This window comes from Lichenostomus cassidix, chromosome Z (assembly GCF_008360975.1).
Source record: "Lichenostomus cassidix isolate B80296 chromosome Z, HeHo_3.0, whole genome shotgun sequence".
Taxonomy (NCBI): domain Eukaryota; kingdom Metazoa; phylum Chordata; class Aves; order Passeriformes; family Meliphagidae; genus Lichenostomus; species Lichenostomus cassidix.
Genome location: NC_139511.1, coordinates 23243296 through 23266275, shown reverse-complemented (window position 1 = coordinate 23266275; position 22980 = coordinate 23243296). Strand labels below are relative to the sequence as shown.

Genomic DNA, 22980 nt, shown 5'->3' with positions numbered 1-22980 from the left:
TGCTGCAATCAGCCAGGTTAAAGAAAGTGATGCTAAGGTGACTCCGGTCCTGTTCCGCCCTTATGCAAGACCACCGTCTTTGTAATCTCTTTGTTACTCCCGATACTCCTCATTTGCATATAAATTGGCTGCCACCCCCCACCCATTTGGGCATGGAGGGGGGATTGCCCTAAGCAACCAACGTAAAAAAGGACAGCGAGCTAGGAGCTACGTTGTGTGGGAATTCAGGACTTCAAAGACCCCCATTGGCTGGATCCAGGACCAGTGATCTCTCATTCTCTCTTTCTATCTCTTTTCCTTTTCTTTACCTCCCCCTCTCTCCCTCATCCTCTTTCTTCCTCTTTCTCATATCATATTGCAAAGTTTACGAATACAGCCATTTGCTAACTGTGTCCCTTCAAACCGTTATAAGTTTTCCTTCAAATATAATTATTACTCATTAAAGGGCCGCCAGTGTTGTTTTCAGTACTTCTCTAGGCAAAGGGATTTTCTACTCTGAGCCACTTTCCTCCCCCTCTTGTGTTGGGAAGTCCTAAGAGATACCTAGTAAGTGGTCAGGAAAAGCAGGGAAATAACCTCAGCTATAAGCCAAGATTGGCTTGAACTTTGGTAAGACAACAGCTGCCTGGGAAAGGCCAGAGCTTGACTGCTCCCCTGTTTGAAGTCATCATCTCTCCCTTCCCCACCTCCTGTTAATAAACAGAGTTTCTAGTATGCCTCTGCTGAACCCAGATATTTTCTTTGCAGGTGTAAATTTCCACGTGGTCAAGGACTGCGGTTTACAAGCTGTTAAACTACACTTAATAGGCTCCCCAGTAGTGACCCAAAATAACTGCTGTTATGTTTTATAAATATGTAAAGGTGTGTCATATATAAATATTAGCAATATACAGACATTAAAGTATGCTTATTTATAAATACCTATATAAATACAATATCGGTAATACATATAAGTAGTATAATTTTATTCTGAAATTCTATCCTATATTCTGTACTATTAACTATAATACAGTCTATTAGCATGGTGTATACACTTTATCATTTATTATTATTATTATTATTATTATTATTATTATTATTATTATTATTGTTACTATTAAACATGTCCTGGTCTGTACTCAGATGAGAGAGAAAAGACAGGTATTGCACAGAAGGTGTCTGACTTATGGGGTGAGGGAACTTTGGTTCTACTGGAATCTGTCATGCATCTAGTCCTATCCAGTATTTTCCTCAATGAGACAGCGTAAGAAATAACACACCTCTCTCTGTATTGCACTTGTGCAAAGCATGAAGCCAGAAAGAGACACAAAGATATGGGAGCACAGAATCAAATTTCAAAATCATCTCAACGGGCTGGAGATCTGGGCTTGAGATGACAGATTGTGAGGTATAAAATGTAGGGTTCTGCTGTGTGATAGGTGAGGAAAATGTTGACATTACAAGTCGGGTAGCAATTTTTTGGTTTTTTTTTTTTTTTTGGCTGTTTCTTTTTTTTGAGCAGAAAAATGCTGTGCAAAGAGAAGAGAGTAACTTTGCTCTGTGGCCAAGGTGGATGGGACAGGAAACAATTTTCAGTCAGAGGGAAGGTCAGGGCTAGGTATCAAAATATGCTCATGAGCCAGGGTGATATGGGAATGGGTATGCAGAGGGATGTCAGTGGCATGAAGAGGAAAACACTGTGGTGAAATGAAGGCATTTCTCAACTGGTGTATCTTCAGCTTTGTCCTTGTCACAGTGCTGATATCTGCCCAGAAGTCATCCTGGTGCAGAAAACCTCCTCCCTTTTGTTAAACAGCACACTGGCATGGTATTTACCCTATCTGAGCTTCAGTCAGATACTTCCATGCAGTTGTGTGCAGCAAGTTTCTAGAATGAGAGCCGAAATTAGGGACAGGTTAGCTTCTGGAGTTGCAGTGTAACTTTTCTGTTTGTCTCCTCTCCTTAAACCTGAAGTCACAGACTGTAATTTCTGCACTTCTGGTGTCTCTGCAGTCTAAGTATGGAGGGGAGGGGATGTATTTGTGTTACAAGTGTTCTCCCAAAGCTGTAGAGAAAACCCTCGTCGCCCTGTGATAGTTTGCAAAATCTGCTGCAACACACCATAAGGAGCCAGCATATTTTAGCTGGTAACACTCCAAATGTCATAGCTTGGAATTTGCAAAATATTGCAGGATGGAAAAGAAATTAATGAACTATTCTCAAAATGGAGAAGCTGACTTTTTTTTTTTTTTTTTTTAATCTGTGAAATTTTGATCCTTGCTGTTGAGCCAGCTTTTCGCAGAAAATGCCCAACTACTCCTGCAGTGGAATGTTTTCTGGTTTCCATCATGTAGACTGTGTCCCTGTAGTAGTCCAGGTCATGCCACTCTACACTCTGAGGTTAAATATTTGCTGAGATTTTGTTGTAACCGAAAGTGTTTTGTAGAGCCTTTCTTTTTTCATATTTAACTAGGAAAGTGAGTATTTCCTGTGCAAAATATAGATTTCATACTGTCTTTTTTTAGCACTGTTAGGGGGAAGAATAATGTCTGGTTTCTTTTTTTTTTAAACTTTCTTATCTGTAACTATAAAAACAAGGGTGTGCTTTTAAAAACTGAGCCCTTACAATGCCAGTGTTAATTTTTTTAAACCCAGGAGGCAAACATTTATTGTGTAACCAGTAAATTGCAATTGAGACTGTTCTGTGAAGTGGTTGGCAGAATCTGTGCCAGATATGTGTATCCTAGCAATTTTACCAGGCTTGATGAGTGCTGATGACTTAATTTCAAACCACTCAAGTTTAACATTTCCATCTCTGATTTCCAAAAGTACTATTACTATAACTGTTGTGGAAAAAAAGAAGTGGTGTGTTTTGTGTTTATAATGATTATTAACTATCCACTGTCAGGTGGATATTTTCCAAATCTTCTAGATATCAAGTCACATTTCAATGTAGCTTTCTCTTTACAAGTTTAAAATTTTTGCCTCCAAGCCAACACATGCAAAAAACCTCATGCAAATAACTTGTGTCCAAGCCCTCTTTTAATTAAATCCCGTTTTCTGCACACAGCTTCACTTCATAGCAGTGTACTGTTAAGAATCCATAAATGTCAAATTTTCTGTGAACTGAATATTATGAATTAAACAAGCAATGTACTATTCCACCCACTTTGTCTGACCTGGTGTTTGGCATCAGCCTAAAAATCAGGCACAGTGCCAAGTGTTTGCTTAACAGGCATTGTGATATGAATGAAATACTGGTGGCAAAGATTTTTTTGTCTGGGGAGAGCTGAGTCATATGTTCTGTTTTTACAGATTGGTCTTGATTTGAGGAAGAGAGGTTACTTATTGTGGGGGTGAGTGAAGAAAGCCAGGTGATTATATATGCAATATATATAAACACAGAGAAAGTAGGTTTTTTCCCCTTCGTCTCACCATAAATAGTCTAAGGGCTCATTCCTGTAAAGTGTTAGACATTATGGTACTACACAGCAAAATACAAGTGAGTTACCATCTCAAAAGGAGAAGAACTAGTCAATTAATGCTTGCAAGTTTTACCAGATAATTAAGTTCTATGCATTTTCTCCTGGTTTTTTTGTTTTTTTTTTTTTAAATTTTTTTCCATATAGTCTACCCTTCAGTTAGCTTTTTTGTCTGGTTCAATAATCTATTCTGAAATAACAAGATTGACTTCAGTATAAAAATATACAGGAGCCTTTCTTAGCAATGTGTTCACAAGTATAGAGGAAAAAAGGTGGTCTGGCAGAGAAAAAAACCCTGTAAATTTGGATTTACCATTTCTTTTTGACCGCAAGAAAATACATTCTACTGGGCATTGCAAATAAATCATGTTTTGGAACAGCTACACAATATAGTGGAGCATTTCTGAAATACAGCAGCAGGCAATTTATATAGAGGTTGGTTATTCACCTGGCCCTTTATTTGCAGGTAACAGTCTGCACTTAATGTGAGCTCTCTTCAATATGCTGCATCTCCTTTAACATGCTGTGTTTGCTGTATGCATTTGAACAGTCTCATAAAGATGGTCAAAATTTGTTTTGGTCTAGCCAGGAGTCAAAGAAAAATAGCAGCTGAGATCCATATATCAAAGATATGCACCATTAACCATTGCATTTTGTGTTTGTGTGTGTGTGTTAACATTCAGTGCTTTTCTGTTGGATAGTTAACTCTGTAAATCTAAATGACCTCTTTCCAGTTAGGTGTCTCTAAAACTGTGTCACCTCTGCTGACCTCCTAGGTACTGATTAAACAGTTTGGCTGTGTTTGATTAGCTTAGTTTACACACCATTTAACTGGTGCAGGAGTATTTACATGGGATTATACTGTAAAGATGGGGAAGTAAAAACCTGCAACCACTTCAGCAGGCTTTATGAAACAAAGTGGTATGAATCCATCATGTATGTGTGTATTTTAAAGTCTCAGGACTGGCCCTTTGGGATCCCTTTTTTTTTTTTTTTTTAAATTGTGGTGAAGTTGCTCCTTCAGTAGAAAGCGTTGGTTTCCCTCATTGCACCAAATTCCAATTGTGACTCTGTTTCCCTCATTGCACCAAGGTCCCCTTGTGAAAAATTGCTCCATGTTTTACTTTATTACTATTGATGCATTACCACTGTCCTAGTACAATGAAAAAGCAGAAGGTCTGAGCACATGTAGACATCAGCTGTCCAGTCTCTTTCCTTGTTTACCTCCACCTGTGAATTTCACTACTTGCCTACATTGTGCTATGTTGGAAGATAGGTTTGCTTGTTCCCTCCAGCATAGCTGGGGTAAATTTTTAATATTAGGTTAAATCTCTCCTTTTCGTCAAATGCCCTTTATTCCATAAGTAATGTCCTCTGATCTTCATTAATGTGTTCCAAGGGAGTTGGGAGTCTTTTTTTTTTTTCTCACATGAGTTGGGGTTTGCTGGTGTGTTGTTTTTTGTTTGTTTTTTGTTTACTTTTTGGAGACTGGCTCTTCAGAAAACGTCAGGGTGACCATCACACCCATCATTCTTCAGGAGGGACTTCTCAGTAAGATGGAGCAGCATCTGCATGTGTCTCTTAGGACCCCTGTGAGGAGGAAGGAACTGGAGTTTTTGCTTAAATGAAGCTCTGCTCTGGACCCCACAGAGTTCATGATCAAGGTCTGGGGACTAGGTTGGCTAGTCAGTAGAAAGGCTTGCAGGATGGGGTTGCCTTGATGGTACCACACAAATCTTTCCATGTAATTAAGGCAGCCTTTGGTAGCCTTAACGGGGGGTGGGGGGCAATAGGTGGGAACATCCTGGCTGTGCAGAGGTACCAGGGCTTTCGTGTGGAGGAACCTAAAGTTCCTCTGGGTTTTGAGTGGGTTGTCAGGTTTACACACTGCAGTTTGTAGGTGTAGTGAGTTTCCTGTGGCCTTGCGCTTTTTTTCCAGAGCTGGTATCCCAGGAGAAGTGTTCCTGGTACTGGACTGAGGAGAAGTCTGCAGTGCTGGCTGGTGTAAAAGCCTTCTCAAGCCAAACAGCAACTGGGAGAGTTGGACCCCGGCCCTTGTCATGGTTTCACCACAGCCAGCAGCCAACCCCACACAGCCACTCATTCACACCCCCACCAGTGGGATAGGGGAGAGAATCAGAAGTATAAGAGGTGGAAAACTCATGGGTTGAGATAAAAGCAGTTTAACAGGGAAGACAAAAGCCGTGCACACAAGCAACACAGAACAAGGAACTGATTCACTGCTCCCCATGGCAGGCAGGTGTTCAGCCATCTCCAGGAGAGCAGAGCCCCATCATGTGTAACACTTACTTGGATAGACAAATGCCATTGCTCCAAACATTCCCCACTTCCTCTTTCTTCTCCTCATCCTTATGTCCTGAACCCCAAGTTCGTATGGTCTGGAATATCCCTGTGATCAGCTGGGGTCACCTGTCCCAGCTATGTTTCCTCCTAATCTCCCATGCACCTCCAACTTCCTCACCAGTGTGGCACTGCAAAGAGCAGAAAAGGCCTTGGCTCTGTGTAAGCTCTGCTCAGCAATATGTTTTGCCAGTGGGCAGGGTCAGCGCAACAGACACATACACCAACTTTAAGGAAGAATTGTAATTTACTATAGTTCAACACAGCAAAGAATTACAAAAGAATAATCTAAGCAGTGCACTTAATCATTACTACAAAAGGTTGCCTATAGTGATTAAGAAAGATACATCTCTGGTTTACCCTAATGCTTTACCAGCATGCAGATCCACACATGAGCTGGGAAGCCCTGGTCACAGCAAAGGACTGGAGAGCCACTCCTGATCACTGCGAATTCCTACGTGGTGCATCCACTCATAAGCAAAGTCTCCATCTTCACTGTGAGATGGTCTGGCCTTTATATGGTGGAATAAACAAGCTTACGTACCTTCTAGTGTGGAAACATCTGGTTTCATCCTCCTTTTGGGTTCTGCCCAAAGCCTGGCCAGGGCTCAAGGGGGAGCCAAGGGAGTTTGCTTTGACCGTATATCTCCAAACTAGGCCAGATGTCTGATATCATGGCCCTGTCTTGCCTCTCAACAGAAAAATAAATTCATTCTTATCACACTACATATTCCGCTAATGAGCGGATACCAGTATCATAATGCTAATGATCATGCATATTTCACTAATGAGCGGATACAAATACCATGTAACATTTGGTTGAAAGGTTCATCTAGAGGTCATCTTTCGCTCAGGGCCTGTTATTCAGGCCTCAGTACTTCCCAGTAACAAAACTATCTCTACATTATCAACCCTGTGTTCAGCACAAATCCAGAAGACAGCCCCTTACCAGTCATTGTGAAGAAAATTAACTAATGCCAGAGCCCTCTGTCAGGAAGGTCCTGATCATGCATCAGGAAGGTTTTGTGTTCCCATTGCATAATGCTTTTGCTAGGATGAATGCCTTCTCCCCAACGCATGAAGTATATTGTTGAAGTTTTATTGAAAGTCAAGTAAATTAAGTTATATAGGTAATTTTCATCTGCTTGATTCACCTTTCTTCTCTAGTTAATGACCACTTTGAAAGACTCTCACAGCCATCAGCAGTCTGGCAGTTTTCACTTGTGACTTGTTAAAGTGTGATCCTTTCTGGTTGCATTTGTTTAAATGCTGCACTACTTTTAATTATACATTGCTTGTGCAAGATACTTTCTCAAAAATAATAGAAATGTATCACTTCCGCTGAATGTACAATTATGCAATAAGGAATTCAGAATTCAGGAGGATGTCAAAGTAAAATTTCTGCTAATGTGACACACTATTTGAGAAACAATGTCTTGGTTTTTTTGTGTGGGATGTATTTTTTTTCTGGTTTCTGTCAGGGGACTGACAAAAGAAAGAGACATTACCATTTTTCACGTGGTTTGACCCATTAGATTGTTTGGTAGAAAGTATTTGAGTAGGCGACAAATTGAATTGCTTTTACATTTCCAAGACGCTTAAGATAGAAAATAGAAAAGACAGCACTAGGTATACATGCTGCATATATAATAATATTACTGCCAAGAAAATTTAATTCAGTCTTCAGTGATGGGTTTGGGCAGATGTTTTGCATTCAGCTAGAGATAAGGTAATGCATGCAGTGCAGTCTCAAGTAAGTAGGAACAGAATGAAACTGGTATTGGGTATTAGCTGTGTATTATTTGTTGTATCTGATAGAAGTGTAGAGCAGACACCTGATACTCACACCACCTGCCTGGTATCAGAAGAGTAGGGAGGTACTGTCTGGACTTTCCGTACAAGAGTTGCCTGAAAAAAGCTTTAATTTTGTTACATCAGTTATGATCAGCTGCTGTAAGAAACCAATATTTTTGTGCTCTGAGGGCAGGAAACTGCAGGAAGACAGTTTCCATAGACTTCGTAGAATATGTAGGTTGAAAGAGACCCTCAAGGATAATTTAGTCCAACTTCTGGCCCTGCACAAGACACCCCAAGAGTCACATTATGTGCCTCAGCATTGTCCAAACACTTCTTGAACTCTGTCAGGTTTGGTGCTGTTACCACTTCCCTGGGGAGCCTGTTCTAGTGCCCAACCACTCTCTGGGTGAAGAACTTTTTTTTGTAGTATCCAGCCTAAACCCTCCCTGACACAGCTTCATGTTTTTTCCTTGAGTGCTGCCAGAGGTCACCACAGAGAAGAAATCAGTACTTGCTCCTCTGCCTCCCCTCATGAGGAAGTTGTAACTGCAATGAGACCCCCTCAGTCTCCTCCAGGCTGAACAGACCAAGTGACCTCAGCCACTCCTCACAAGGCTTCCCTTCAAGGCCCTTCACCATCCTCATGCCCTCCTTTGGACACTCTCTAACAGCTCAATGTCTTTTCTGTGTTGTGCACCCAAAACTGTCCCCACACTGGAGGTGAGGCTGCCCCAGAGCAGAGCAGAGCAGAGCAGAGCAGAGCAGAGCAGGACAATCCCCTCCCTTTCCCTGCTGGCAATACTGTGCCTGATGCCCCCCAGGACACGAGTGACCCTCCTGGCTGCCAGGGCACTGCTGGGTCAAGGTTTGGGATAGTTCATTACCAGAATATACAATCGGGGGGGAAAAGTGCCTCAAGTTTTGAAAATCTAAAAATCTACTTTGCTCAAGAACTCTGAAGAGATAGGTGTGAGTAATATCCTGAGACAAAGAATGAGAGGAGGATGAAAACAACTCAAAAAATACAAAGAAGTTTCCAGCCCTTCAAGTCAGAAATAATCTGATGGAAGAAACTATCCAGTGCACTGGATAATCTGGTGATTATGTGCTGTCGCTGTTGAACCGCTAGCAGAGAGAAGAAGTCCAGGTTCTCAGTGACGCATAAAGAGAGATTTTATTAATTAATTCCAATTTATATAGACATTCAAAAGTTACCCAGATGGGTCAGTTCGAAACCTCCCCCTAGGCAGATTGGCCAGGCCTGAACTGTCCACATCTCGAGAAACTGTTTTAATAACAGCCAAACTTTATCTTTGTTTATAAAAACACAGGAAGAAGAGAGAAAGAATTCTCACAGCAAAGGTTTGTGCTAGCCACAATATGCCACAGTGGTGTTTAGGTGGAAGGATGAAGTGGAACTCGAAAACTTGAATTTTCCTCAAAAGCCATATGGTTCAGGACTAGTGCTTCCAGAAGGAGCTTACTGTGTTTTGCTATAAATCTCTCAAGGGAAAACCAAATTTTGAATCAGATTTTTTGGCCAGGAGACTGTAGTTTGCTCTGAAATGGTGCAGTTTGCAATAGTCTGCTTTGGTTCTGTTCGCTCTCCTTTCAGCTGTCCCTGTAGTAGAAGTGAGACACAAAAAACCCTTCCCCACAGGCACAGTTAAAGCAAGAGTAAGAGGAGAGAATATCCAAAAAGTATCTTTTTGGGGGTGGTGTCTTAGTCAGTGATACCTTGAGGAGAAAGGGACTACAGCTAAACAGCAAAAATTAAAAACGGGCAGTGGAAGAGCTACCTGGTGCTGCCCGATGCTTATCAGGAAATGGAGCTTCATATGTGTAGTGCATGTGAACCTTCTGTATTCCACTGCACATGCAGCATGCAAAACACCAGGTTTGTCCATGCAAAGCAATATGCCTGCATTTTGCTGACAGAAAGTTATTTTGCTCTTTCCTGTGGAATGCATTTGCTTGTTATGCTAGGGGAGTGTAGAGTAACTGGGCAGACAGCTGGGGCAAGGCAGTGTTCATTCTGACAAAATCCTATTTTATTCTGTTTTGTTTTGTGTTCATAAAGGTTGCTGATGTGCATGCTGGGGATTGAGTAGGCTGTGAGTGGGATGTTTGCGACTGTTGGAAGGAACAGTTTTTCAGGAACTGCTGCTGTAAATAAAACCCTTGGTCTGTCTGGTTGCCAGCTTCTTCTTCACAGTTAACAGAGAATGTTTCTTAGAAACTGCCATAAAGGGAAATCCTTGATTTTTCTGTGGTAAGGGTGGTTTTGAGAAGGTTTAAAAAGATTGTGAATTCAATTTTGCAGGCATCTGTGCATGCCAAGCTCACCAAGAGTGTTCCCAACTGCACCCTCTATGCTGTGTGTCAAGGAAAACACATGCCACTCTAGCTCTTGCACTTGACCAAAATCCCCTCTGCATTCAAGACTGTGCAAAATATCACACTAGTAAGTTGCATCTTGTTTGTTTACCTTAGTGACAAAGGAATTTAGTGTGGTATTAATGGGAAGGTACAAGGAAAATGAAGTCAGTGATTGTGTATCACTCATTGTGCATCACTTGGGATCTGGCATATGTCTGTCAACTAGGAATGCCGCTTGGCAGTGTTATAAATGACAACGGGTCAGTCGGAATCTAGCAGCTAAATTTTAATTATATTAAGCAGATTACAAAATAACAATGGTTATATACATTAATTGAAATTAAAACTTTCAAATATAAGGCTGGGAGCCAATAAGCAAGCAGTGCTGGGTGTGCTGGGGAGTCTCTGCTCCTCCAACGACACACACACTTTGATCTACGCTTCCCCTTTTTATACATTGCCTGATTTCATTTCCCCAGTATCCCCACCCCGCTAAGTTCCTGATTTTCATGCCATGCTCTGTCTTCTGCGCTTGCATCTGCTGTTACTAGGGGGTCATTCTGCTCCTTCTGGTGGTCATTTGGGGAGGAAGACCATAGGTCTTCCTGGCTCATCTTCCCCTTTTTCATTATGTTACATAACAATAGCCAATGTAATTTTAGCACATGATTGTGTTACCTAATAACAGCCAATGCAATATTAGCACATGGTTGTGTTTCTTACTAGCCAATGCAATCTTTGTGGCACACATCTTAGTTTAGTTTTTCATGCCTAATAAGGATAACTCAATCTCCCATTCCTCCTGGCAGTTTTTCATGCCAATGGTTTCCAGGGCTAATTTACACTCAGTGCACCAACATCCGAGACATAGTGTTTCTTGGCACGAATCACATCTGCATGTATCACAGCAGTGACATGCATGACAGCAGCATGTGCTGTGAAAGTGCAGGGGCTGAAGGGAGCTGATGAAATTTAAGCATGCTGGAAAGCATCATATTACCTTCTACCAGTCCCTCTGGATGGACCTAGATGGCTCACATATTTCTGTATGCCTTTGTGCCTAATGGTAAAACTCCTAGAAATGTTGGGTCAGTCAGATGCTATGAGGAAGCATTAAGAAAGGGACAAGAACATGTGAATCTTGCTGAAACTGGCAGTGGCTGTTTGATTTATGCATCTGGGCTAAGAGTGTATTTCTTAATAGTAATTATTTAAGTCAGTCTTTAACTTTCTGTGACAGTGTTGCTCTCTGTCACTGAGAAGCTGAGTCCAGTGGGCCTTTTGCTGACATTCACTTCTTAAGTCAGTCTTTTCCTAATGTTCACTACTGGTGCCATAGACATTGTATATTACTGGCATCACAAATATTCCATAGGTCATGGAATTGACCTGGCTGTTTGTAAAACATGAAGGTAATAAATACAGCCCCATCACTGGATGCTGCACAGTGGTGTCTGTGGTTCGGATTTGCACTATGTTTGAGTGATAAGTATTTGCAGCCACCCAGGTGAGCAGGTGAGTCTCACCAAGCACCATCTGCCTTGTGGCGAGGTAGGTTCCAATGCTCTCCCCTGTTGTGACTGGCCTGAGTGATCTCCATGCACTGGAGAGCAATGCCAGGGTGGGTTTTTCTGTATATTCACATTTTCACATGGTTGGCTCAAGTGTCACTTCTAGTTACTGGCACAGAACCAATCTTGCCTGCCAAATGGTGTATTTGTCCCAGAGGCTGCTCTCCTTCCCCTTGCCCTGCACTGTCCTTCTTGCCTAGTCTGTAGCATTAGACTCCAGATATCACCAACCAAAAGCTTTATGTTAAAAAAAAAAAAAAAAAATTAATGGCTAGTTACCAAATGCAGTGCTCTTAGCTATGAAATGTTTAACTTGCACAGCTATGCTGCAGAGAGAGAAATCTTTTGACTGCCCTTTCACTATCTGTCAACTTCCAAAAGTGTACAGCCAAGAGATTTTAATTTCTTCCCTTTTTGTCTTTGGCAGTTTTATCCTTGTACTGCACCGCTTTTCTAAACACAGGCTTTTTAAAATGCTGTGAGAGGCTTTATTTTTGTTTGCATCTCTTTTAGAAGTATTCCTAAGTCCATTTGTTCCAATCTGGCAGACAGCAAGTAGGCTAAATTTCTCCTCTTATCCCTAAACATTTTGCTTGCTTTAGCAACCACAGCAATAGACTCTTCTGTAGTGTGCTGTGGTGCCACTTGAAATGAAACCTGGTTTTAACAAAGGTGAACACACCTCCATCTCCAAGGGCCAAACTGTAGGACCTACTTTATGTTTTAACTGGTCTTAAAGCAGTTTCATAAAAGACATTTAAAGAGGGAACAGAGCTGTTCCATCTCATGCTGCTGCTGGACCTTATAAAACTGTGGAAACCCAAATATAATTTGGGTTGCTCAGACTTCTCAGATGTCCTGTGTTTTGTAAAGCCTTTGAGTGCTTTGTTTCTATGCCTTTTTTTCTGGGGACATGGGCAGTTGTAGTTGGGCTACAAAAAGGAACAGTTACAGAAGTGCTAGCATTCATGCCTCATCAGAAACAGCATTTCAGTACTTGCATTACTGTTCTAGCGAAATGGTTACATTTTAAGAGGTAATTGCAGAAAGATCATCTTGTCCATAGTGTAGGTGACACAAGGGACAACACTTATGTCTGTCCTACAAGACTTACGTGTGTTCACTTGTTGTGTGTGGCAGAATTTCTTTTTCTGTCACTGCAGGAAAGTGTGAGTTACTAATTGCTTCCAACCTTCTGCCTAGCCAGGACAGGGGCATGTTGAGCCTCCCAGGACAGTAAGTGAAATGTACCCTTCCATTTGGCACACCAGCACAGTCCTCACATAGGGGGCTGCTTTGCTGAGGGTTGGTTCACAGCATTGTCTTTGGCTTTGTGCATGTCATGGGACTGTGGCTGGAGATGCCAGCTTACTCTGACCCTTCAATGCAGTCTCATACAAATGCTATTGAAGCCTTAAACTGAATGGACAGCATCAGGAGGGTTTGGAGGTTGAACACAGCAGAGACCTTTTTCAGTGGTAATACTCGATCAGCACTTCCATCCTTCTCTTTGGTGCCAACATGCACCTTTTACTTGCAGTCAGGCAGGTGGAAGTGCATGTGTGAACATACGACAGGAACTGCCATTCAGATCTGGAGGATTCTGTTTTCTTCTGCCTTGTATGTAACACAGTGACTGCTGAGATGCCTGCAGGTAAAGGAGAAATGCTGTCAATGCAAAACAAGGTGAAATTCAGCTCAAGGCTTAGATGTGGTGTAAGGCAAGGGCTAATTGTCCCTCTGGCTTTTTTCTGAGGTTGCTCCAGCATTGACTATGGATGTTGCAATTCACAGCAGGGTTAAAGGAACCCCTAGCCTTTGGCATTGCCTTGGCAAATTCAGAAGTGCTGATATCTCGGGAGATGTGACAGCATCCCTGCTGAGTTCAGTGGTAGTAATTTTCACTGCTGTCCTGCACATTGCATATCACTGGTAACACTTTACAACTGGAAGGACCCATACATGTTTTCAGACCCCTCAAGAGTGGTGCAAAGCATCAATACAAGAATTCACAATACAGATTTTTCTGTTTCTTTCTGAGATGGAGCTGTGTAAGTGCATTGCTAGTGAAATCTGATTGGAAAAATGTCAGCAGAAATTGAAGAAAACTGGTCAGGGCAGTTCAATACACTTGCATCCTGTATAAATGTCAGCATGTTCTTTTTCACCCTTTCCCCTTTTTTATTTTGGGTTCTAATTTCTAAATAAGACCTGTGTCATTCCTCACTATAATTCCAAAATAGCTCTTCTAGGTTCTGTTTTATTTCTTCAAACAAGACGTGTCCAGATGTCTGCTGTGTGTAAGAGATCTGACTGGCTTTAAATGCCAATATACTCCATGACACAGTTGAATGAGTGGGTATCTAATTGTTGGAGGTTGGGGAAGTTGGAATTTTCCTCCATCCTATTACTTGGAGACAAATGGCTGGGTGCTCAGAGCTATTAAGTCTTTCATAAAACACAAAGACTCTGGGCGGGGGTGGTGTGGAGAGGAAGCCCTCCCGGCTGGCCGGACACTCGTCCGTCGGACACCAGGAGGAAAGCAACTGCTTTTAGCTTCTGGCTGCAACCGCGGGAGATTCAACTGTGCTCTGTCTTCTCCTTCTGGCTGGGTGAGCTTTTGCCTGGGGAAAAGGCGCAGGATTCAACCTCTTTCCACACCGGGAGTGCAAGTTTTCCCAGCTGCGTTTCTCGCAGCAGCTGCCGGGGAGTCCGGCTGTCTCTGCCACCTGCCCCGCTTTCGCCACACGAGACCGCGGCGTCTGCTGTGACTGCGGAGCCCTTGCTACCTCGCTGGCTAGCTGGGGAGAGCCAGCCCCTGCCCCTGCTGCCCTGCTCGTCGCTCCGAGCTGCCTGCTGCCCTGCATGCTTCTCAGCCTGCCCGCCATTACCAGCTGCCTGAGGCTGACCTGACCCTGCGCCACAGCGCCACCTGCAGCCGCGCGGGAGTCATCGCACCTGCCCTGCCCGGCCGGGAGCTCAACAGCGCCCCTGCTGCTTGCAACCGTGATTACACCACACGGGAAAGTGCTCGGCTGCTCAAAAAGACATCTGCTACTGGTTTCTGGTTTTGTTTGTTGTTGTTATTCTTGTTATTGCTTGTTTACTCTGCTATAGGTACTAGTAAAGAACTACTATTCCTTTTCCCATACCTCTGCCTGAAAACCCTTGATTTCAAAATTAAAATAATTTGGAGGGAAGGAAGATCACATTCTCTGTTTTAAGGGAGTCTCTTAGCAGACACCTGTCTTTCAAACCAAGACACTAAAGTATGCATGTCCTTGCAGAAAATGTTTTCAAATATTGGATTAGTAATTATGTATGTTAGAAAGTTCTGTGTTACCCAGATTGTGATCCACAGTTTTTCTTGGCATGTTTTTCAGTGTTTGTCATTAATTACAGGTTATTCATACCTAGAGAGAGTTAGAAGAAGTTAGATATTGATATCAACGTCCCTGAAATGCCTATGTAGTATGACATTTCAGCTTGTATTTGTGGGATAAACGTATGCTGGGTTTTTTCCCTTTTTTTGAATGAGAAAAGGCTGTATATTTTCTCAAATTATAAATCTGTTTCTAAATTTCTAAATCTGTTCAAAGGCTGGATTAACTGCAACCACAAGAAAGAATAAGTTGGAAACACTGTCATGTTGATGTAGTAAAACACATTCTGGTTTCTTTGAAGCCTACTGTCTTTTAAGAAATACTTTGGTTGATCATCTGTTATTTAATTGGCAAGAGAGGAGAGGAGGGGAGGAGAGGGCAGGGAAGGGCAGGAGAGAGGAGGGGAAGGCAGGGAAAGGGAGAGGAGCATCACAGATGGAAAAATTAATATTTTTGATTTTTTAAAAATTATCTTTGGGGAGACTAAGAATTTTGTCATGATACCTATCTTGAAAGTTAATGGTGTGCTTTGGAGGTGTATTCCTTAAAATAAATTCCTATCCTGCTTGTAATTACTTTTATTCAGCTATTTTTACTAGCAAGTATTTTGTCTAGGGCCATTTCTCACTGTAATGAAATGAACCAGTATAAACAGAAATGGGTAATTGTGGAAGGAATTTCCTCATCTATTTTTGTGCAATAAGTTCAGTACTAATAAAGCATAACAAGAACAGATTTTAGTGAATCATAGATTCATAGAATGGTTTGGGTTGAAAGGCACTTCAAGATCTAGTTCCACCCCCTGCTGAAATGGACAGGCGTTCCACCCACTAGATCAGGTTCCTCAGAGCCCCATGCCACCTGGTCTTAAACACTTCCAGGAACGGGGCATCCACAGGTTAGTGAAGACATGTGATGCAACAATGGAACAATACATGCAACAATATATTATTGTTTTTTCTTACATGTCTGCTATCACTTTACTGATCCTGTGATTTATTCAGTCTTGTTTGCACTTGCTTTGCCAAACATTCAGCAGTGTATGTAACAGTACGTTGTTTTGAACTTCATTTGTCCAAAGGCTACAGTTCAGGTTTTGAATCTCCAAGATAAAATAAGTGAGAGTTTGTAAGACTTGAGAGTCCTTCATAATAGATAGAGCTCGTCTTCCAAAGTCTTTTGCATGCCGGTTGCCAGTGCCTCTATAGGTAAAACAAGAATAAAAATATATGAACATTCTGGAGTTTCTCTCTGTTTCTTAATCACGCACCTTCTCTAAATCTACGTGTTCTACATGCCAAATCCTGCAGTGATGTTAATAAGAGCTGTTCTTGCTTGAGAACACACATTTAGCTCTTCTGGCCAAAGCTCCAGTACTTGCCTAGCTAAAGCTTTGTCAGGCTTTTAGCTCCTAAGGATCAGATTTTATAGACATCTAATTTACATGTCTATATAGACCTCTGAAGATCCCATTCAGTCCTTTTGATTACATAAATGCTTCTAAAGGCTGGGGCCTGGTTTGACTGAGACAGCCAACATCAAAGGGGCCTTTTTCATGTACAGCTCTCTAAGCCTCCATAGTTCCAGCCCCATTGAACTCAGACCTGCAAGTTTTCATGGTGGCATGCAGAGTGTCCTGGGTAGGCTCAGTCCCTCAGATCTCTGGATGTCCCATTCCTCACCTTCTCCATCAAGAGAGCAGTAGGTCAGGCTGCTTGTCCTGTGGGATTGCCACCAACCCCTCACCTGTATGTGGGTAAGCACCACGAGGCATCAATCTCTGCATACTTTCAGGGAACCCATCTCAGTAATCTTAAAATGCAATCTACTTTAAACCTTGATTTAATTTTAATTTTAATCTCAATTGATCAGCTTTATTATGTTAGAGGCACACAGCTAGATATGTTTCTACGGATAATAGGAAACTTGGCACATAGTTGAGTGAAGCATTTATAATCTTTTTGTCCCCTGGCTGTCATCTACAGGATGTTACCCTGTATTTCTGACTGGCTTACATTTGAATGCAAATCCTTGCTGGCTCATTTCCAGGGCAGCTTTTATATTACTAGTTTTTCTACATCATGTCAAAGTCAGGTCTAGGAACTTTTATTAGGGACTCTGTTGCATATGATCTGTTGGATAGAAGCCTGTTCATGGAATAATCAGCTATCTTTAAGTTTCCTGTATTTTTTTCAAGTCTGTTCACCATGAACAAATCTTTTCTCTGAGGCTAGGGTTTTCTTTTAGAGATTTTAGAAAGCAGCTGCAGGACAGGACCTCAGAGTGATACCAGTGATAAAAATAATTGTTGATACTTCAAAAAGCACACTGTAAGGACAGTTCAGACTGTTTTTCTTGCTGAGAATTAAGTCCTTGAAGAATCATTTAACATCCAAAACCATCTCTGTGTTAAAAGGAGGAAAAACCTAAACCCTTGAATTCTAGTAAAAGAAGTGGAATTCCATCCTTACACAGAAATGCTGAGTTTCTACAATTTTTCTAATTTTCTGTAGGAAATAACCTCCATTTCTCATAGGTGGTTAATAGTGTCATTTCACTGGCACTAGGCAAGCAATGCATGTTTTCAGTATTGCTATAGAAAGACTATTTCAAAATTCACTTGGTTTCGAAAAGGGCTGAAATGAAAGAAATCCTACAAATAAAAATTACAAATCAAATCTGGCACAGAAAAGTCTTTCATCCACAGAAGTTACTTGTGTTTGCTTGTGAGGAATAGCATGGAATAGTTAAGTTGTTTGGGCTGGAACTGAAGGCATTGGTTTCCTTCTAAGAAGATGGGAGAGTTTGGTCTTCATAATTTTTGTGCAAGTCAGTGTTACTATTCCTGTTTTCTTTTCAGTAAATCATGTACAGACTTTCTCCTAGTATAATTTCTAGGAAAATGAAAAGCCAGGGAAAACATCTTGCCTTCAGGCTGTGTGTGCTTGATTCTTCTCATTGTAATTCTAAAGTTAGAGAGCGTACATACTCTTTGTCCTCAAATTAGGGAATTATGTATTTTAAACATTTTCCAAACATGGGGTGTGATTTATCCATTAAAGAATGATTGTGAACTACAAGCTGAGACAAATACTAGTGTCCTAGATTTAAAGCAGATTTAGTTTCAGGTCATCATGAGAAATGGTGTGAAGGCAGATGCAATTTTGGAACAAATTTTAATAAACAATACAAAATAACCAATTCATGATAGATAAGCTCCCTAGTAACTTAAGTAAAATATTGACTGGTTTTTTTTCAAGTCCTCAGGGCCTTAAAATCTTATTGTTGATATACTTTCTGAAATGCTTTCCCAGAAGATGGGTTTTGTCTTTAAAAATGTCTTTGCTAAATAGAGAGATTGTAAACTATGAGAGGTGGCCAAGATTGACTTGAGGCTACAGTAAAACTCCCTGCTATGCTTAACTAATCCTGATGCACAGGCATCTTCTCAAGTAATCCTCTGTGTTGTAGCACAGGTTGCATGGTATAGCAATGTACATTGTTGTCACCATCACATTTATGCTGATGTTTTTGCCTTTGACACTGATATTGACAAAATTGTGGAGGTGCTGTGAATATCAGGTCTTCACCCAGGCACTGCTTCCGCAGATCTGTTTAACTATTAAGGTGTTGAAATCAAAATGCAGAGCTCCCTGTCACTGTCATTTTTGCCTCTTACCAGAGCAGGTTTTACCCCAGAGGCTCTGCATTGAGTACTGGTATACCTGAGAGTCCCTGCTTGGTTACTGCAAGACCCACCTCTGGCAAAAGCAAAACCAGGGACTTTTTTTTTCTCTGGACAGTCATGTTGCTGTTGTCACCTCAGCCTCCTGCCCAGCTTGCTCTGAGTGATGATGCCAGCTCTTTATAAAACATAGGCTGGAGTCATTAAAAGTGGAGGCAAGAATTTATAGCACTTATAAGAGATACTGGATTGAGAAAAATGAAGCTAGAGGTCCCATGCTTGTGTTTTTATGTTTTGGTAGACAAAATGTAAACTCAAAGCAAGAGAATCCAGATTACTAAAGGGATTGAGGTAGTGGTGACTGAGCTTAAAAATGTTATAAAAAATAATGATGATAAAAGAATTATGTGAGTGTAGGGGCATATTTGAATCAGTTTGGGCTTTCCAAAAAACAGAAATCAAAATTACAGAATCACAGAATCAGCTAGTTTGAGAAAGACCTCTGATGTCATCAAGTACAATCTCTGACACCATCAAGTAGAATCTGAACACCACCCTGTCAACTAGACCATGGCACTAAGTGCCACATCCAGTCTTTTCTTAAACACCTCCAGGGATGGTGACTCCAGTCCCCCTTTCTGTGAAGAAATTCTTAATGTCCGACCTGAACCCCTTGAGGCTACGTCCTCTTACTTTGTTGCTAGTTGTCTGGAAGAAGAGACCAAACCCACCTGGCTACACCTTCCTTTCAGGCAGTTGTAGAGAGTGATAAGGTCTCCCCTGAGCCTCCTTTTCTCCAGGTTGAGCAACCCAGCTCCTCCAGCCATTCCTCATCAGGCCTGTGCTCCAGACCCTTCCCCAGCTCTGCAGCCCTTCTTGGGACACACTTCAGCACCTCAGTGTCTTTCTTGTAATGAGGGGCCCAAAACTGAACAGGATACTCAAGGCATGGCCTCACCAGTGCCAAACAAAGAGAGATAATCACTGTCCTGCTGGCCACACTACTGCTGATACAGGCCAGGATGCCATTGGCCTTCTTGGCCACCTGGGCACATTCTACCTCATGGTTAGCTGCTGTCGAGCCACATCCACAGATCCTTTTCCACTGGGCAGCTTTCCAGCTGATCTGCCCCCAGCCTGTAGCACTATATGGGGTTGTAGTGACCAAAGTGCAAGACCCAGCACTTGGTCTAGCTGAACCTCATACAGTTGGCCTCGGACCATCTATCTAGCCTGTCCAAAATTCATCCATCCAGGGAAGTGGTTGCAGTGACATTATTCCTTAGGCAAGTCCCATCTCACAAGAAAGACATTTTGGACCTGGTTCAATGGCCACTGCACTCAGTGGAGTCTTCACTTTGGTGGGTATTAAGCTCTTCTAAGCAAATTTGATAGTGGCCAGCTTGGCTGCACCACAATAGCCGTTTCTTTCTGTGCCAGCAGTGGTGCTACCTGTATTCAAGGAGTGAGAAACAGTGCAACAGTAAAAATGTTAAGAGGTGGAAACATTCATTTTGCCTTTGCTGTTGAAAGACACTTTGTGAAAAGGATGGATTTTTTTTGAAGCTGTGGAAAAGCTCAGTGTCAGACCCATTATAACCTCAATGGAAGCTAGAGCCAAATTCAAAGAAATCATAGTTATACAGTTTTCCAAGGGCTTGGATAGATTTTGCTCTGATCATCATTCTTGCTATGTCACCTCCATTGCTGCTAGTGGAGAAAGCCATGATTACAACTTAAAATATTTGCTTTTGCCACATTTTTGTCTGCTCACCAACCCAGGGGGCACTTAATGGTCATTGGACAGTTCATCTAACACTCTGTACATCCGCAGAACTGCTAGTCCTAAAACTCACTTTCATTTGTCAGTCTGACAGAACACAGAGTTTTAAGCCAGGGCACAGAGTCTATGTTGTCTTTCAGGTCTTCATTGGAGATCACAGTGAGAAATGTTTTTGTTAACAAAATGAGTTATGTTTCATTGAGGCTTTGAAAGAAAGTTTCAGGAGTACACTTGCTAAACACTGAAATGAACAAGGATTTCTCTGTCTTCCATATTTACACTATTTAAACACTATCACTATGTTTACACTATTCCGTGCTTTCAAAATTCTAAAATCTTTCCTGCGTTCAGCTGTAAACTGCTCAGTTTTAAGTAGTGTGAAGTGTTGATATTTTACAGTATTACATTAGTGCTACAGAGCTTCTGTGAAGAGCATGGCAGAACATGTCCTTTATGGGATGTGTAAGGAAGACACAGGGTAAAAAAGATGAAGCACAGAACTGGAACTGGTGGTACTGGTGGTACTCAACAACTCTGCAATACATTCATGAACTGTAGAAAGGTCACTTCCCTTTCTGACATGTTCCTTGGAAGGAAGACCCTTCCTCAGCAAGAAGAAAAACTCCTGTGCACTTCTGTACCATTCTCTGATGATCCTACACCCTGCAAATGAGAACAACCAAATCAGGCCTATATTCCTGAGGACTGAAGCTCTCGACAGGGAGGCACCAAAACAGGGTGTGGCTTAATAAGGGATTCATTATATGGAATTAAAATATCTGGGGAATTATCAAAAGAATCACAATGAGATGGTGAAAATGGAGTGAGAAATAGGTCCATCTCAGGAAGCTTAACTGAGACTTTGGCATGTAGGTAATAAGAGAGGTTCTTACGTGACAAGATCTTGCTCAGATTTATCTTGCACTCTCTGTTCTGCTCTCTTTTCACCTGCTTCTTCTGGTGCTCTTTTCATCTGTGACCCTTCAGCCACACTGTGTAAGAGCAGGGCTCACATAGCTCCTGTTTAGTAGGTGCTGGGGAAAATAATTACAGAAGTAGAAGCAGTGATGCCTGTAGCATTAACATTCAGATTAAGAATCAAGTCCCCAAACTGTTCCTTAGTCAATTCTGTTGTCAATGGGTGAATAATTTTACCTTGTGAATGAGGCTCCCTTGGGAGCCTCTTAACCTATCCCGTGATAGTCTTCCACATGAAAAGGTGAGAAAACCCACAAATGCTGTGGAGTTTCACCAGCAAACAGGTTTTGCCACTTTGCTCTGGCTTGCCATGATGACAGCTGCAGCTGAAAGCGGGCCACACTTGGCAAGGAAAGCATCCTGAAGACTAACTATCAACTTAGATGGAGCTGCAGCCTTGTGGAGAAAATGGGACAGAAACCATGATATTATTCTGAATAGAGGACAGCATTACTTGCCCAGAAACAAATTTATTATTTTTAATTCCTACTACCCTCTGAATCCCTCCCTCAGGAAAGCATTCTCAGTGCTCCTTGTTGTTGATACAAATTATAATTGTGGTTCACTGAGAGTAAAGCCTGCTTATTCAGCAGCAGAGCTCCTACTGACTTTAGAAGACCCAAAATATAAGCACAAAAGCTCTGAGAGAAACAATAGGGAAGGCATTTACTACACATAAATAACTGAATTTATGTAAAATTTGGGATCCTAGAATTTGTGGAGGTGGAAAATTAGCATGAAGGTTTTATTTTGTTCCTACTGTGTATTCCTATTTATTTCTAAATAATTTTTTACAGACCTAAAATCACAGACAAATAGCGTAAGCTTACATAAGTTTGAAATAGTGATTTTGTTGAGGTGAGAGGTTCTTTTTCCCCTGAAGACACCATTCAGAGACTGTATGAAAGTGTTGAGGAACAATGACAAGTGAGCACAGCTGAAAGAATTACTCACTCGCTTAAGGATACATGACATTGCCAAACTACCTCACAAGCTTGCAGAATTTGCCTGGATTTGTGAACCTTTGCTCTGTAATGTATATACTTTTGTTTCCTGGAGACATACTCAATTAAAAACATGTTTTCCTAAGTAAAAGGAGCCATATAAAGTTTGTATCAGAGGTGCAAGTCAACCCCTTCCTCCCATGGTAAACTGGCTAAACCAGTTAATTCGTACCTTGCCTATAAGACGCCATTGCTTTCTACATGCTTTCTTTCCCTCTGCCTCTTCTTGCTTCATACTCCTTTATTTCAATCAGAAAGTAAATTTAATAATATTTGAGTTGACATAGAAGTTTTGTACTCCAGAAGATAAAAATCAGAGAAAATGCTCTCACCTATTCCCATTCCTTCTAATTTGCTGGTCTGTTTTGGTTGTCCATCCTGGTTCTTTGTCATCTTGATGACTTCCTTAACGATATCAGTGAAGAAATCAAAACACTGGGGCAAAGAAGCTGAGCTTTAACTCCACTGTTAGCAGGAGTCCTCTAGTAGGAGATAGTAGTGAAGCTGATTAGCAGTGGTGTGATTTTGGGTGTTCTTTTGCATGGCTGGGGCCCGAAGCATTTGGAAGTGCTGTCTGG

General features: G+C 41.6%; 1 protein-coding gene and 1 long non-coding RNA gene across 2 annotated transcripts in view; one reads left to right on the top strand and one right to left on the bottom strand.

Moving 5' to 3' along the window:
- Positions 1 to 22980, top strand: part of KIAA1958 (KIAA1958 ortholog) — a 67374-nt gene that overhangs the window by 4881 nt on the left and 39513 nt on the right. The window lies entirely within an intron of this gene.
- On the bottom strand, positions 15657 to 21534 carry LOC146424520 (uncharacterized). The gene is made up of 5 exons (XR_014846852.1): positions 21412 to 21534; positions 21314 to 21377; positions 19369 to 21083; positions 16557 to 16698; positions 15657 to 16154 (listed from the first exon to the last, which is right to left on the bottom strand). It is a non-coding gene; the product is annotated as an uncharacterized LOC146424520 (long non-coding RNA).